Source organism: Castor canadensis, chromosome 14 (genome assembly GCF_047511655.1).
Source record: "Castor canadensis chromosome 14, mCasCan1.hap1v2, whole genome shotgun sequence".
NCBI lineage: Eukaryota > Metazoa > Chordata > Mammalia > Rodentia > Castoridae > Castor > Castor canadensis.
In genome coordinates this window covers 101,615,959-101,632,330 of record NC_133399.1, presented here as the reverse complement: position 1 = coordinate 101,632,330, position 16,372 = coordinate 101,615,959, and the positions used below count along the sequence as shown (strand labels likewise).

The window sequence follows — 16,372 nt, the reverse complement described above, 5'->3', positions numbered from 1 at the left end:
TGAAGCTAGGAAGTAGACAGCACTACTGCTTAAGACAGATGCAACTGGCAGGAAAGTAGTAAATTATGAAGGAGAGTACAGTGGTGTGACAGCAGCACTGAATGCTGAGGGGGACATTCAGAAGGGATGAGGTTGAAGGAGCATTCATTCCACCCTCAGTTTGGCTCTAGTATAGAGCCCCATGTTGATCGGGGATGCTCACCTCTTTCTCTGCGTTCTATCATCTCAAAGGTGAGTTGCATCAGAAAAATCTACAGTCCACACATGAAATCTTTGCTTATCAGTGTCATAATGACAGCAGCTAAACAATTAGAAAATAACCTACAACCCAACATTAAGAAAATGGTTTGAGCCAGGCACTAGTGGCTCACACCTATAATCTTAGCTACTAGGGAGGGACCAGGAGGATCATAGTTTGATGCCACTCCGGGAAACGGTTCATGAGACCCTATCTCCAAAACAACCAACACACAAAAAAAGGACTGGTGGAGTGGCTCAAGGTGTAGGTCCTAAGTTCAAACCCCCAGTACTGCAAAAAAAAAAAAGAAGAAGAAAATGGTTTGACTGGGCTGAGGAGTGTGGCTCAAGTGGTAGACTACTTGCCTCACAAGATCAAGGCCTATGATGTTAGAGTGGAATAAGAGGTATCAATATAAACTCTTGTTTTAAAATATATAGGTAGATAAATACCAATATAGAGATGTGTTTATGTATGGGCTAGTATACATTTCCTAGCTTTGTCTGATAACAGAGCCAGAAAGCAAAGATGACCTCAGTAGTAAACCTAGCACACCTAACAAACAGGTCTTGGTTTCTCAACACCATTCAGGCTTCTTGGAGAAGTGGTTGATTCCAGGGCTAGAACCAGAAAGTGACAAGATGAATGAGGAATACTCTGTGGTACTATGAAATTAAGGAAATGTTAAAATTAAAAATGATGTAGAGTTTACCAAAAGAACACAGAAGACAACAAAAGTGTTCTTACAAGGAGCTGAGGTTGGGGAGGTAGCTTGGTAGTACAGCACTTGCCTAGAATGCATAAGACCCTGGGTTCAATCATAGTGCCACAAAAAAAAAAAAAAAAAAAAGATAAAGCTGGAATAATTGAGTCACAGATAATGATCACAGGAGATTTTACCTGTAGAATAAAATCTGATAGAAATGGGGAAGGAGAGCCAGCTCTTCCTTACAACAGAATTCCAATTAATAAATGTAGCAGAAAAGAGAGAAACTGAGAATCATCAGGAAAACACCACAGTAATCACTATTGTAAGCAAAAGCCACAGATGGATGCTAAAATTAGAGGGTGAAAGTACAAGGAGAAACAAGTTTGCATAGTCTCAAAGCACTGCCCGAAACTACACAGGGAAAGAAAACAGTAACTTTCCATGTAGCTGTCACCAACTTAACCAAGTGATCAGGTAAAAGTTGTTAGTAGGAAGACATGCTGGGGGCATTGAAGGCAGAGCTTGGGCCTAACATGTCCAAAGATCTGGGGTTCAATTCCCAGCACCAAAAATAAATAAATAAAGATACACTGACGTGATAAATGCCTCATTATGATCTTCTGAAAAGGATCCAACATCATTGTTGATCTGATGCAACACTCAAAATGCAAGAAAGACCAGGGAACCGTCTGCTGTAGACTGGAGGGGACACTAAGGAGAGATAACAACTAATGCATTGTGGGATGGCAGGTTACATCCTAAGCCAGAAAAACCATCAGTGAAGATATTTGTGACACTGGTTTTTAAAGGCCTGCCAATGCTGACTTCCTGTTCTTGATAATTATACTCCTCAGTACCTTTAAATTCAAAATCAACAAGTTTAAAATAAAAGAAAATGCGCAGCAATCCCACCTACTGGAAAGGCAAAGGGAGAAGGACCTCAACTTCAAGGCACCTCTCTGAAAAACAAGATAAAAAATGAGAGGACTGGGGTGGTGGCTCGAGTGGTGGATGTCTAGCCCTGGGTATTACACCAGTAGGCAAATAAGCAAACAAACAAATAAATGGAAGCAACACCCCTTAAATCTATATACTTATTATGCATCAATCAAAAATTAGCGGGCTGGCAGAGTGGCTCAGGTGCAGAGCACCTTCCCAGCAAGCATGAGGTCCTGAGTTCAATCCCCAGCACCACAAAAAAAGAAAAAAGGAAATAGTTGAGTAAATTGTAATACAGCCTATAGACAGACTAAATTCTTAGGAACACTATTTTTTAGTGGTACTGGGGTTTGTACTCAGGGATTCACACTTAAGAGGTGAGCATTCTACAACCTGACCTGCACTTCCAGCCCTTTTTACTCTGGTTATTTTGGAAACAGGGTCTCACTTTTTGCTCTGGACCACAACCTGGACCTCCTATTTTAAGCTTCCCATCATCATTGTTGGGATGACAGGTGTGTGCCACCGTGACCAGCTAGCTTTTTCCATTGAGATGGGGTCTTACAGATTTTTTTTGACTTGGGCTGGCTTGAAACCATAATCCTCATGATCTCAGCCATCCATATAGTTTGGGGAGACAGACACATTGGGTGAGATGGAGTCTAGCAAACTTTTTGCCTGGGTTGGCCTCAAACCACAATCCTCCTTAAAAGTGCCTCCCAAGAAACTAGAATAACAGGAGTGAGCCACCAGCACCCAACTTTTAGGAAGCAATTTTGATGCCAAGGTAAAAGGGGGATAGACACCTATGAGCATCATGAAAAAAAGATGCCAGTGTTAACCCAGATTGCCCCAAAGCATCAGGCTTACAGACCCCCTCCCACTCCCATACCCTTCTTTATCTTTCTTTACATTAAGCATGCATTACTTCCCCCCACCCCACAGGGTCTCACTGTGTAGTCCAGGCCTGCCTCGGATTCTCAATCCTTTTGCCTCAGCCTCTGGAGTAGAGCTTCTGGAAAACTTTTAAGGGCTGTGGTAAGTTAGGCTGGAAAGGAGGGCATCCCTCAGGGAGGAGACAGGAGGTTGGACTGACACAGGGGATATGGACTTGGGACCACGGAGTTGTTATGAATAGGCATTGGACGGCCAGACAAGAGGGCTGCTGGCAAAGCAGTAAATCTGTGATGTGGAAGCAGCTCAGATTCTCAGAGAACTTTCAAACCTGACTCCAGACTCCTCTCTTCCCTGTAGCCCACTTGGCTGAGGAGGACCACCTCTGTGTTATACACACAATTCTCCTTTCCAGGATCCGGCTCCTTCTAGCTTGCAAAAGATGGCCCAATTCCATCTGCAGGAAGCTTTCCTGACCAGTCCTGGCCCAGTCACAGGCCTTCTCCACTCACTGGAGCTTCACCAATGCCACCTGGGAGTCTCAGCTCTTCTCCACATGCATTTTCCAACTTTCTTCAGGATGGAGGAGACACTCGTAGCCCCAATCCACTGGGTTGGCCAAGACCCTCCAGGAAGCAAGCAGACCTCCCCAGCTGTCAACACTGAGAGGCCACTTGCCAGGCCTATTTATGAATAGGAACCAGCTGTGCCTATTCATAAACCTAGCTCTACTGTTTTTTTGTTTTTTTGGTGGGGGGTGGAGAGAATTTGGCTATATGGCTATATAGCTTGGGCTGTCCTCAAACTCACAGTCCTCCTGCCTCAATCTCACAGAGTGCTAGGATTATAGACATATGTCACCAAACCTAACCACTGCTTCTGCTTGTTTTTATGATTACTATTTATTTAAACAGGAACTGAAATATGAAGACAGAAAAGTTCTCATTTCTAGGCCGGGTGCCAGTGCCTCACACCTGTAATCCTAGCTACTCAGGAGGCAGAGGTCAGGATCAAGGTTCAAAGCCAGCCCAGATAAATAGGTCGAGACCCTATCTCAAAAAGACCCATCAGAAAACTGGTGGAGTGGCTCAAGGTGTAGGCCCTGAGTGCAAACCCCAGTACAGCCAAAAAAAAAAAAAAAAAAAAAGGTAAGTGGTCTAACAATTCTAAAATTATACCTGAGGTCCCTGAAGTTAAAGTCTCTGATGTTATAAGTTCTCACTTTTTTATTCATCTATCTATCTTTCTATTTGTTGGGACTGGGGTCTGAACTCTGGGCTTTGGGCTTGCAAAGGTTCTCGCTTTTTTAAAAATGAAAGCTAATTAAACAGATGTAATTCATTGCAGCACTGTATATAACGGAAAAATAATGAAAACAACCCAACGTGAGGGGTAACAAACTAATTAAAAAAAAAAAAAAAGAGCCCAGTGCCCGTGGCTTAAGCCTGTAATCCTAGCTACTGAGGAGGCAGAGATCAGGAGAATCAGGAGAAAGTCAGCCTGGGCAAACAGCTCGAGAGACCCTATCCTGAAAAAACACGCCATACAAAAGGGCTGGCAGAGTGGCTCGTACAGTGCCTGCCTAACAAGCCTGAGGCCCTGAGTTCAGACCCCAGTACCACCATAAAAATAAAAAATTAAAAAAAAAAAAAAAAGAAAATGACAGGGCTGGGAATGTAGCTCAGTGGTGTTTACCTAGCACGCACAAGGCCCTGGGTTCAATTCCCAGTTCCACAAATAAAACAAAAAAGAGTACTTCCAAAGTATGAATACTAAGTAGCAGTAACAGAAAACACTAAAAGCATTTGTGTGTACATATGGGAAGGTCTAATACAGCTGCTAGGTGCAAAAGGCATGGTGTTAAACAATGTCTAAAATGCTACCTTGGTTGTTTTTCATTGTTTTGAATTTTGAGCTATATGACTTTAGAGCCTAGTGAAAAGTATTTAATGAAGAAAACAGGGAGTGAACACCTGTAATCCTAGCACTAGAGAAGCAAATGCAGGAAGATAAGAGTTCTCAGGAAGCCAGGGCTACACATTAAGACTCAGTCTTAAAAAAAGAAGGGAGGGAAGGAAAAAAAGGAGGGAAGGAAGAAACTGAGAATCACAGGTAATATTTATAGGTGTGATTTTTTAAAATGCAATTTGCAAGCCTAATTAGAGGACCTGGAGACTAAAAGAAAAGGCCGGCCCTAAACTAAGTCTTGGTGAAGGGGTGGGGATGTAGCTCACTGGCAGACGTCGTGCCTAGCATGCTCCAGTTCCTGGGTCTGATTCCCCATGCCACTTTAAAATACAAACAAACAAACAAACAAAAATCTTGGTGACTAAAAATACACATTTTTCAAGAGAAAATAAACTACTTTCTTGTTTCTTGGTTTTTTGTGATGCTGCAGATGAAACCCAAAGCCTAGTGCATGCTAGAGCTCTACCACTGAACCACATCACCAACCCCTAAATTTTAACTGATACACGTATTTTTTTTATTAACTAATACCGAGTGCTCCAGAGAACCTCTAAGGACTCACAGGAATAAATTTAGGACCATCTCCTTCTTATTCCGCATAACCCCAGGACTCTCTGGGGCCTGGTTAGGCAGGTGGAGAACAGTCGGATCTCAGGTTGCCAAGACAGGGAATTCAGTTCCTATGGCTCCTGTGGCATGTGGATTTTGTAGCTGCTCAGTCTTGTGGCAGGCTCCTGGCTGGCCTAGCATAGGTTGAACGGCCCAGCAAGGGGCTCTGCATCTCCATCTTCAGCTGGGCCCAATCAGGGGCCCCTGTAGGAGGCTGGATGGCAGTTGGGGCTGCCCAGTGGCCCCCTGGGCAGGCATGTGGCCCTGACTGCCAGCGGTCTCAAGTTAGCAGACTCTGGACTCCTTATCTCCTGGCATTCTGACAGCTGCCAGCCTGGAGGTCTGAGAGGGCCTACTGTAGAATCTAGTTTGCGTATTGCTGGTCGGGGGGTGGGGGGGGGGGTTGGACTGACAGACAAGACAACATGACCCTTCCCTGCTCACTTTATACTGTCATAACTCCAGAGAGCCTACAAAGAGAAAGAAGTAGGAGACTCCCCTAGAAGAAACTCCCATGCAGAAGGAAAGACCACCTGCCACTGAACCACAAACCCCCCTTCAATGTTTCAAGGAAAAGACAAGAACTATCAGCAATTTTAGCACATTTAGGAATAAAAATAGCACACTTCTTTGGTATTTCCCCATCAAGTCTCTCACCACTAACAAGCAATGTAATTCACGAACACCAATTAATCTCTCTGGACCTGGTATCTTTCATACCAGTCTGTGGTTCTGAAAAATGGCTAGGTGTTCCTTTCTTCAGGCATCACATGTGAATGGGAGTAGGCAGAATTACTTTGGCAGAATGAGAAGGGGTTCCAGACTCCCAGACCCCTATAGAGATCCTATGCCTCTGTCAATATTGGAGATGGACTGAGGTTCTTTTGGACGGGTGTGGGGTGTGAGCAGGTAAGGAAAGAGGAAAAAGATGGAAACATTTGAAAACAGGACTTGTCCTGTAACTGGTATGTATGCCATGGACACACACACACACACACACACACACACACACACACACACACACACAGTGTCCTTCCTGGTTATCATCAGTCCAGAGAAGTATTTCTTCTCTGAACAAATCAGAGATCTAAAGATGGAAAATCACCTCTTTTCCCTAAGATTGCCCAGTGCATTATGAATCCACCTTACATCTGGGCTTGTATCATTCCTACCACACAACCTATCTGCTCTGGGATCCCTAAACCACCCACTTCATCCCACAAAGACAATGGCAGAAAGGCCTCTACAATGTTCTAAACACGATCATAGCATCACATAAGGCAGTGAGAACACTCAGAGATTAAGACATTTTTCACTGCTGGAAAATGATGGATCCAGGATTGGGATACAGAGTCACCTGGCTCAAAAGCCCTGAGCTCCATCACGGCACACTGTCTCTAGCAGATGGCTCTCTTTGAACTTCACTGTACCCAGCCTCGAGACTTCTCTTGTGCTGCTACCTCACTTTATTTAGAGTGTTCTCTCTCTCCAGAGACAGTCTGCACCCAAAGGGTAGGAGAGCCAGGCCCACCACAGTAACCATCTCAGGACACAGATGACCCATGCACATCGGACCTGGCCCTTCTGCAGCAGGGCTGGGTTTGGATTTGTGCTCTGAGAATCACAGAGCTCTGTGCCTCAAGGAGCCCACAATTATTACTCCTCTTCTTGCCTAAATGATAAGGCCAATATCATGACCTCCTCCAACCCTCAGGTCGAACAGTTTTTCTGCCAATGGTGGGCTCTTCTCTCCCCTTTGGCTTGCCCTCTCCAAGGCCGAGTAACAAAAGCCAGATTAAGCAAGAAGAAGCATTACAGCCAGAGGAAGAGACAATACCCAGGGTCTTGCCTCTCCCAAGTTCAGTGCCCCTAGTCACACCTGCAAAGCAGTTCTAGGAAGAGGACTACAAGTCCTTGTCCTGACTACCGCCCAACTGAGGAAAAACTCACCTGAGTCACCAATGGGAAAGGGAATGTGTGGCTTGGAATCCCAGCTGCTGAAAGCTATGATTTGGATTCAGGATACTCCTTCCTTTGGTTCATCAAGGAGGCAAGTTCCTCGGTCTTTAGGGCCTATGTTTTAGGAGGAAAGGGTTACACAATTATACATACTGTGGATAAGCCATTCAGTCTGACCTTAGTACTGGCCCGAGTCCTCTGGAGGTCGCAGAGCAAGTTAGGAGCAGAGCCTGAACAGAAGCCAGGGTGGCCACTGCCAGGTCAGTCCCCATCACCCACTAGCATCACCACCCTTAGCAGGCATGGGCCTATCCCAATGGCTGGGGGCTACGTGGAAAGAGAGGCCTAAAACCACAAATCCAAATCCAGGTTGCTCCACAAGGAAAGGTCCTGTCAAAGCTGCTCCTGCCCCCACCCTTCCATTTAGGTCACAGAAGAGCACTCAACCCCTCAATAAATTATACTCAGAGTTCTCTAGCACGGACACCCAGGCCACGTAACTATCTGGAGAGGCCAGTCTCCAAACAGACCTAGACCCAGGCAGACACTATATCCTTAAAACTGAACCCACAACCCAGAGGGCAGGCTATTTTCCATGCTTGATGGGATCACACGATGAAATTGCTCGAATAGCTATTTTGTCCCATCGCCCTAAAACGCCAAGAGGGGGCAGCCTGAACCAGACCACCTAACTTGGTCAGTTCGGACCAAAAATAGCCCAAGAGCCATCCTCGCGGTCAGCCAGGTGGGAGTTCAGCTTCTCCCTTGCGGGTCTCCAAGTCCCTCTCCCGCTCAGCCGGAAGACTCGGGGCATCGATCTTCAGCTGGGAGGTTAATCTGGCGGAGAGGGTGAGGATACACAATTCCCAGAAAGCAAAGTCCAGACACTGGAGTCTCCTCGGAGCCGCCCCTAGGTCAGCGCATCAAACGTGCCCATCCACTCTGCTTTTTCTGCGCTCGGTGTCCCCGGGTTCCAGGAAGCCTATCTCAGCTTTTCTGCGCAGCAGTTGACGTCCCAGGCGCCCTTTTCTGGCTCACACATCCCGCGTCCTCCAGTCGAAGGGACAGCGTTCTGACCTCCTTCCCTTCGACACCGTGGCTCCGCGGCCAGGTGCGGCCCGCACCCAGCCGGACCGGCGTGCGCAGTCCCCGGAGCGGCTCTGGGACCTCCGCGCGCCAGCACCCCCACCCCCACCCGGCGCCCACAACCCCAAGGCGCGTCGCCGCTGCGCTCCAGTGCCCATCCTGCGCGCCTGCTGTCCGCCCTCACCTGCAGTCCGGCAGCCGGGCCCGCGCAGCGTCACCCGCCAGGCCCCGGGGCGGCCGGCGGCGGTCAAGCAGTTCAATCGGTGCGTGCGCGAGGACAGCCACGCGCCCCCCTCCCTGCGTCCGGCCCCCGCCGCGCGCGCATGCCCGGCTATATACTCCGCGCGTCAGCGGTAGGGCCAGCCTCCGCCGGCCGGCCCCGCCCCGCCCCGCCCCGCCGGCCTCCCCCAGGCCTGCCACGTGGGGTGACCCGAGAGCGGCCTCCAGAGACCCAGGCAGGTCGCGCCCTCCGGCACCTTGCATCCCAGGCTCCGAGCCTACCTTGCTCGTCTTTATCCTGCCTTCCCTCGAATTCCACCGCGGACTCACCAAAGCCCATACAGGCCCCTCCTTCGTCTAGAAACCTCCCATTATACCTTCTCCCCGCCTCCGTGGGAAGCTTTCACACCGTGGTCTCCAACCCCACGCTACTGGAGGACGAATGTCTTTTCTTGAAAGATGTGTGCTGATTAATCTAAAACGCTTCTGTCTTCCCTCCTCGATTCTGAAGCGTAGTGTACTTTGCATACTTCCACCAGCCAAAAGAACCAAAATGTCCTGTTCAAATTCCAAGTCAACCAACTATCAAATTCACTTCTCATACTATGTTTCGCACCACTTCCCCGCAACAGTCGGACTCCTAAGGAGTCTGGTCTCTTGACCCAAAAGCAGGACAAGAGTTAACTTTTGTGTAAGGAATGTCCTAGGAGTCTCTTCCGATGTAGGATGGGCCTATTGAGATGGTTATCAGGCTTCGGAAATGCAAATTTCTTGAGAAAATAAACTACCCATTAAATTCCCATTGTCTTATCTTGCGGGACCTTAGGATTGTTTCCTCTATAGCCCAACCGGTTGCCGCCTGGGAGACCCAGAGGAAGGGATATAAACAGAATGGTACTGAATTCTCCTAGCCGGATGACCCGTGCCCAGCTGGCACCAAGTGTCTCTAAATTTGTGCAGGAAAGGGAGGACACCACCATACTCGATGCGAGTCTTTGAGAGAGCAACCCCATGAAGGCAGTGCTAAGGAGGAAAGGAAAGCAGGTCTCTGGGGCAGGTGGCAGAAAGACCTGGTGCTTCGTGCTCAGTGGCAGTTTGCTATTCAGGGCTGGGGAAAGGGGGATAAGGGGTGCAGGGGAGAGCACCAAAGCCAGGCCAGATTGTTCCCCTCACCCTGGAAGAAAGTAGCTGGGCCCTGGGTTTTTCTAAAATTCCAGCATCCTCACCCTGTAATTAGTGTTCCAGCTGGTAATGGGGAGAGCCATGATACTGAATTCTCATTTATTTTCCAAGTCATTTTGAGGTAATAATATCTTTTGAGAGTTTTCTCTAGAGCCCCTTCATCTCGTAATAACCCTTTATATGTGTATTATTTAGTTAAACTCACTGTTTTTCAGACATTATGTCATCACTTAGCCTCTAATCCCAAGTGCAATGGACTGGGGCTGTCAGAAAAGGTCAGTCCCTACAAGGCCTGTCCTCAAAATACTGGAAAAAGAATGGGAAACCCACCCAAACAAAAAGTAAAACAAAATACTCAAACACAAGCCCATAAACACCTATTCCAAAGGAGTGCTAATCTCTTCTTAAAACAAGCAGTCCAGTGGTTTTCCAGGCCAGGTGTCAATACTATGCCTGAGAGAGTAAGGATCTGTCAGAGACGCCTCAAAAGTGCAAATGGAGAGGGGAGGAAGGAGGAGACACCCACTACAGGACCTATCCTGGCATTCTCACCTGTTTGCAGTCAGACTAAAGGTGGAGCTGTCAAAGTCCTCACAGGCATAACCAAGGCTGATAAGCTATCAGTAATCCCTGAAAGGACTTCAATTAATTATTAACACAGCTAGAATCAAAGTCTCCAAATTCACTCCCCTACCCCACACAAAATTCTTGCCCTACCCCTACCGTGACTAGAGTCTACCTTGTTACTGATAGTTCGGTCCCCTCACGGGTAGTGCTAGTTAGAGCCCCAGTTCTTTTTCCCCTCCCATTACCCCATATTCACTTATAAGAATTCTAGCTATTCCTCCTCCCTTCCCCAGCAAGCTTCTCTATTGTTCTGAAGTACATGTGATCTACCCTTTCAATTTTTAATTTTTTTTTTTTTTTTTTTTTTTGGAGACAGGATCTCACTTTGTAGCCCAGGCTAGCCTCAAACTTGACATCCTCATACCTCAGTCTCCAGAGTGCTGAGATTGCAGACATGATCTACCACACCAGGCTGCTTTCAATTTTTTTTGACTGTAACCTACATTAAAATATATGTAACACCACAACTGTAATATAAACAATATAGCAAGCAACATTTTCACAAAATAGGGTAGGGGATGTAGCTCAATGATAGAGTGCTTGCCTAGTATTCATGATTGTCTGGATTTGATCCCAACACAAAAGAAGAAAAAAAACCAAAAACACCCACAAAATGCCCTTAATGTATGCAATGCACTGATGGGTTTATGCTACTTTAAAAAGTAGTGACAAACTCACTAAATTGATTTCATGTCTATTACTGGGCTGTGATCTGTAGAATTAATAGGTTTATGGTACTTATTTTTCCTTTCAAAGTATTTCATTTCTATCCCTAACCTTATCAGACCTCAATCTGCATGATTACAAGAAATTTCTGTATGTAGCTGTTTTCCCTAATGTGACATCTTGCACATAACAGAACCTCGATAAATATTTGCTGGATGAATGAAAGGCCAGCTCACTAAAAGTTTGATATTGGGTAATATTTAAGGGAACTGAGCACCAGAAACTGACATTGCTGTTACTGTTTCCCATCCGACACCACACCCAAGTGCCAAAGGTATGTAGACAGATTTCCCTTAGGTGAAGTGAGGGGAACAGCCTTAGGCAGAAGCCAGAGAAATGAAACCCTACCCCCACCCCCTGGAGACTCAGAAAACCACAGCCCCCAGAGTGGTATGTGTTGACAGGGGATGAGCAGGGTGGGCCAACACCCTTCCACTTCTTGGCTGACTGTCAGCTCTAGGCCACACTGGGTTTGGCCAAGTCCATAGCTTTTCTACAGCCTGTCAGGTTAATGACCAATTTCTCTGGAGAAAAATGATTTAAAAAAAAAAAAGTTTTAGCATAGCTTAACAAATTTAAGAGGACTGGCGGGAAGGGGAAGGTGTCCTTCAACCCACAGTCAGGTCCAAGGCTCATGTGGTAGCACCCTATACTGTAAGACAAGGGGTCCTTTAGAACATCCTCAGACACCTCAGTTGAGATTCATTAGTAGGCAGACAACTGAGGAAAAGAACACTTGGCTGGGTAGCAAGTAATCTGTAGGAATGTGTCCATTTTATCTATGTTGTTTAATACATAGCATATAGTTGCTCACAGTGGTCGCCAATAATCCCCTTTCCCCCAGTTTTCATAATTTGAGTCTGTTTATTACTCCCCAGTCTAGTTAAAGGTCTGCCCATTCTGTTAATCTTCTCAAACAGCCAACTTATGGTTTTGTTGATTTGTCTCCACTGTTTTTCTGTTCTCTGTTCCATTAATTTCTTCTGTGATCTTTTTGTTTCTTTTGAGATGGGGCTTCCAATTTGTGGGCCTCCTGCCTCAGCCTCCCAAGTGCTAGGATTACAGGCCTGGGTGAACAGGCCTGGCTTCTAATCATTATTTTAAAAGGATTAGTTAGGTACCATGGTACATACCTAGTCCAGTTATTCAGGAGGCTGGCTCTGGAGGATCACATAAGCCCAGGAAGTCAATAACAGTCTGGGAAACATAAATGACCCACTTCAAAACAATAAAAAACAACAATGCAACTGTGTTGGCTAACATTTCTTTGTCAGAATAGTCAGCTTAGTCTGCCATATTGCAAGAAGTCTCCCTACGTTCCTGTTAAAAAATATTTTATTTTTTAGAGGAGTTTTAGGGTCACAGCAAAACTGAGCAGAATGTACCCATACACCAGGCTCTCCCATATATACAACCTACCCCGCTATCAACTGAAGAACCTACACCAACACATCATTATCACTATCACCCAAGATCCAGGTGTTGGGCATTTTATGGGTTTTGACAAATTCATGACACATATCTGTTATTACACTATCAAAATGAAATTTTATTGCCCTAAAAATCCTCTATGCTCTGCCTATTCATCCTTTACCACCCCAACCTCGGATTCTTACTCCCACACTTTTGCCTTTCCCAAAATGTCATCATACATTATGCAGCCTCTTCAGATTCAATTCTTTCACTCAGTAATATGCAACTAAGCTCCTCCATGTCTTCTCATGACTTCACACCTCATTCCTTGATCAGATACCTGATGTTTAGCTACCATAGGACATCTTGTTGCTTCCAAGTTTTTGGAATTATGAATAAAACTGCTATAAGCATCTGTGAACAGCTGGACTCTGGTGGCTCATGCTTATAATCCTAGCTACTTGGGAGGCAGAAATCAGGAGGATCACAGTCAAGGCTAGTCTGGACAAATAGTTCTCAAGACCCTATCTTGAAAATAACCAATACAAACAAGGGATCACATTTGTAGAGTGGGCTCAAGTGGTAGAGCGCCTGATTAACAAGTGTGAGGCCCTGAATTCAAACCCCAGTATGGCAAAATGAGTAAATAAATAAATAAATAAATCTGTGTACAGACGTTTGTGCAGTTTAAGTTTACACTTCCTATGGGTAAATGTCAAGAAGTATGACGGCTGGGTTGGATTATAAGATTGTGTTAGGTTGGGGTTTTTTAGCTGGTTGTTTTGGTTTGGTTGGAGTTTTTGGTGCTGCAGACTCAATCCAGTACTTAGCTCATGCTAAGTATATACTTTCCATGGAGTTACATTCCCAGCCCTTGTTCCTATTTTTGAGGTAGGGGGAGAGGTACTAAACTCAGGGCCCCATGCTTGCAAGGAAGGTACTCTACCACTTGAGCATTCCACCAGATTTGTTGTTGTTTTGTTTTTTGTTCTGTGCTGAGGATGGGACACCAAGCTACTCGTGCATGACAGGAACATGCTATCACTGAGTTGTATTGTTTGGTGGTGGTTGGGGTTTCTTTTGTGGGACTGGGGTTTGAACTCAGGGCTTTGTGCTTACGCTACCACTCTACCACTTGAGCCACACCTCCATTCCACTTTGCTCTGGTTATTTTGGAGAATGGTGTATTGAGAACTATTTGCTGAGGCTGGCCTCGGAACTGCACTCCTCTTGATCGCAGCCTCCCAAGCTAGGATTACAGAAGTGAGCCACTGGAGCCCGGCTTATGGTTACATTTAAGATTTCTTTGTATTATTTTGGATATGTAGTACTTTATCAGAAATATGTTTTCTAAGTATTTTCTCCAAGTCTGTGGCTTGTCTTCTCAGTCTCTTGATTTTCTTCACTTTTTAAAAAAATAAGGTAAGTACAGACAGACAAAGTTACTAAGAAACTCAGATAAAGCTAGGCATAGAGCCAGAAAAAGAAAATAAGATCTTCTTGAATAATTCCAAATCTGAGAATTTAACTTCAGGCCCCAAACTTTGAAGTGTTCAATATAAAGAGCTAGACATTTCTAAAATTTCTTCACTTTTCACATCACTCACAAAATGCTGCCCAAATAAAAAAAAACAAAAAGGACCCTATACCACACTGTAAGATGAAGTTGTTTCTAGAATGAGTTCAAGAAGCAGAACATCATCTTTGAACAGGTTTCTGAGTAAATACTTCAAAAGAAATACAGTGGTGAAGCCAGCAGCCAGGAGCTTCGGAGGGTGTGTTCAAGGGTTATAAACACACCAGAAAAAAGTATTTAATAAGGTGGAGAAGCTGGGTGCCGGTGGCTCACTTCTGTAATCCTAGCTACTCAGGAGGCAAAGATCACTAGGATTGCAGTTCAAAGCCAGCCCAGGCAAATGGTTCACGAGACCCTATCTTGAAAAACCCTTCACAAAAATAAGGCTAGTGGAGCAGCTCAAGGTGAAGTCCCTGAGTTCAAAGCCCCAGTACTGATAAATAAATAAATAAATAAAGTGTGGAGAGGCCACCGCGGAAGCAAGCTCTCTGGTTCTCTCTCAGGCTACCAGAAACTGGTGGGAAAAGAGACCTAAACACACACACACACACGTCAAGTGCCTCACTTGTACCAGAAGTGAGACTGTCAGCTTCTTCCAGTTAGTCTTCTTGCCATGCTCAGGGCTACTATCAGGACGCTGCATCGTGCATGCAAAAAAATAAATAATTCTAAGTGTCTCAGCTCTCTGAAGAAGACTTATGTCCATATGTCCATCAATGACACTCTTCCAATCACAATTGCACATTTATACAAATATGTTTTTATTTCCCACTATGACCCAATCATTCGGCATTGAAACTGAACAACAAACTTAGAACACCAGGAATAGAAAGGGAAGACATTATGGTATTATAGTCAAGTATTCTGATTATCTAAGAGAAAAAAAGAGTATTTGCAAATTCAACTTCAAAAGGGAAATTCAAAATGCTTCCAAAGAAAATCAGAAAATGGCTCTGTCCAGCCAGAGACCAATGGTTCAATCTGTTTGATTCTGAGGCTTTCAAATTCCAGTTCTTAGCTCCGCCTGTGTCACAGACTCCAAGTCCACACGCTGCACTTGAAGACTATCGACACTTATCTCTCCCCAGCCTCTGGACATTGTAACAAACTAAAAGGTTTTTTTTTTTTTTTTTTTTTTTGGCAGTGCTGGGGATAAAACCCAGGACCTTGCACATGCTGGGCAAGTGCTCTACCACTGAGCTTCCCTCTTCAGAAGAGCTTTAGGCTCTATTCGTCTTCTCACACACATGCATTTAAAGTGAGCCTTCTGCTCTATCTTCTCCCTTCCAGCACACCAAAACATAAATAAATACAAATTTTAAAAGGTTAAATAAAATTGGCTTTTAAAACCCAGTAAAGCAGGATATGATAGAATAAAGCCTGAAAGGACTGGAAGATGTTGAAACAGGAAGGAAAAACCACATAGAAAACCAGTGCTTCCCCAAAACACTGAAATTCACAGGCCTAGTGACAACTTCCTAAAATGTAGTCTGGACTTTGGTGGGAGTGTCAAGTTTTCTCAAGCCAACTTCTGGAAACATTAGCTGGATTCCGAAAACTTCCTGGCTAAGTGAGTCCACAGGGCCAGTGGGCTCAAGAGCCAGAAGAGGTTCTTGTGCAACAGAAATGAGCAATCTCACTTACAGACAGACAACACAGAAGCAAAGGCCAGGCACCTGAAAGGAGGGTCAATAAAAGCACACACCCATCCTGAACTTTCCTAACTGGTGAACTCTTTCCATGTGTTGACTGGTACTTTAAAAAGTGTGTTGTGTGTGTGTATACACATGTGGGCATATGGAGGGGAGAAGAAAAGCAACATGTATACTATAAAGTAACTGAAAGGTACAGAAAAAACTTCAGCTAGACTCTCAAGAAGCCAAGGAATAACTGCAAGCTACTTTTAAGCCAACTCAAGTGACAAGCCTCACACACTCTCTCCCCAGGGACAGTTAGGCAGCAAGGGCCTGCCTATGCTACAAGCTATTTTACTGCATGCCTTCCACAGCTGCCAGAAACAGCAGTATCCTGAAAAACTTTGCTTCACAGGCCTTTAACCTTTTCCAGTTGTCTAAATAAACTAACTCTACTTTAAGACACTTGCAATGACTTTATCACCACCTCTGGCGCCAGAAATGGGTATAGCTCTGTAAGCACAGCTTCTAGGTGTAACTGCTGCTTCTGCAGACTTCTACAGCTCACGTTAGCTTGAGAGGCTCTTTATTTA

At 45.2% G+C, this 16,372-nt stretch overlaps 1 protein-coding gene across 3 annotated transcripts in view; it reads right to left on the bottom strand.

Moving 5' to 3' along the window:
- Slc39a14 (solute carrier family 39 member 14) overlaps positions 1–8,736 on the bottom strand; it is a 53,387-nt gene extending 44,651 nt beyond the window's left edge. For all 3 annotated transcript variants that reach the window (XM_074055151.1, XM_074055149.1, XM_020169793.2), the window contains exons 1-2: positions 8,587–8,736; positions 7,308–7,430 (exon numbers count right to left, since the gene is read on the bottom strand). The gene's annotated coding sequence lies outside the window, so the exon portion shown is untranslated. The remainder of the gene's footprint in view (positions 1–7,307; positions 7,431–8,586) is intronic.
- Between the last annotated feature and the right edge of the window lie 7,636 nt (positions 8,737–16,372).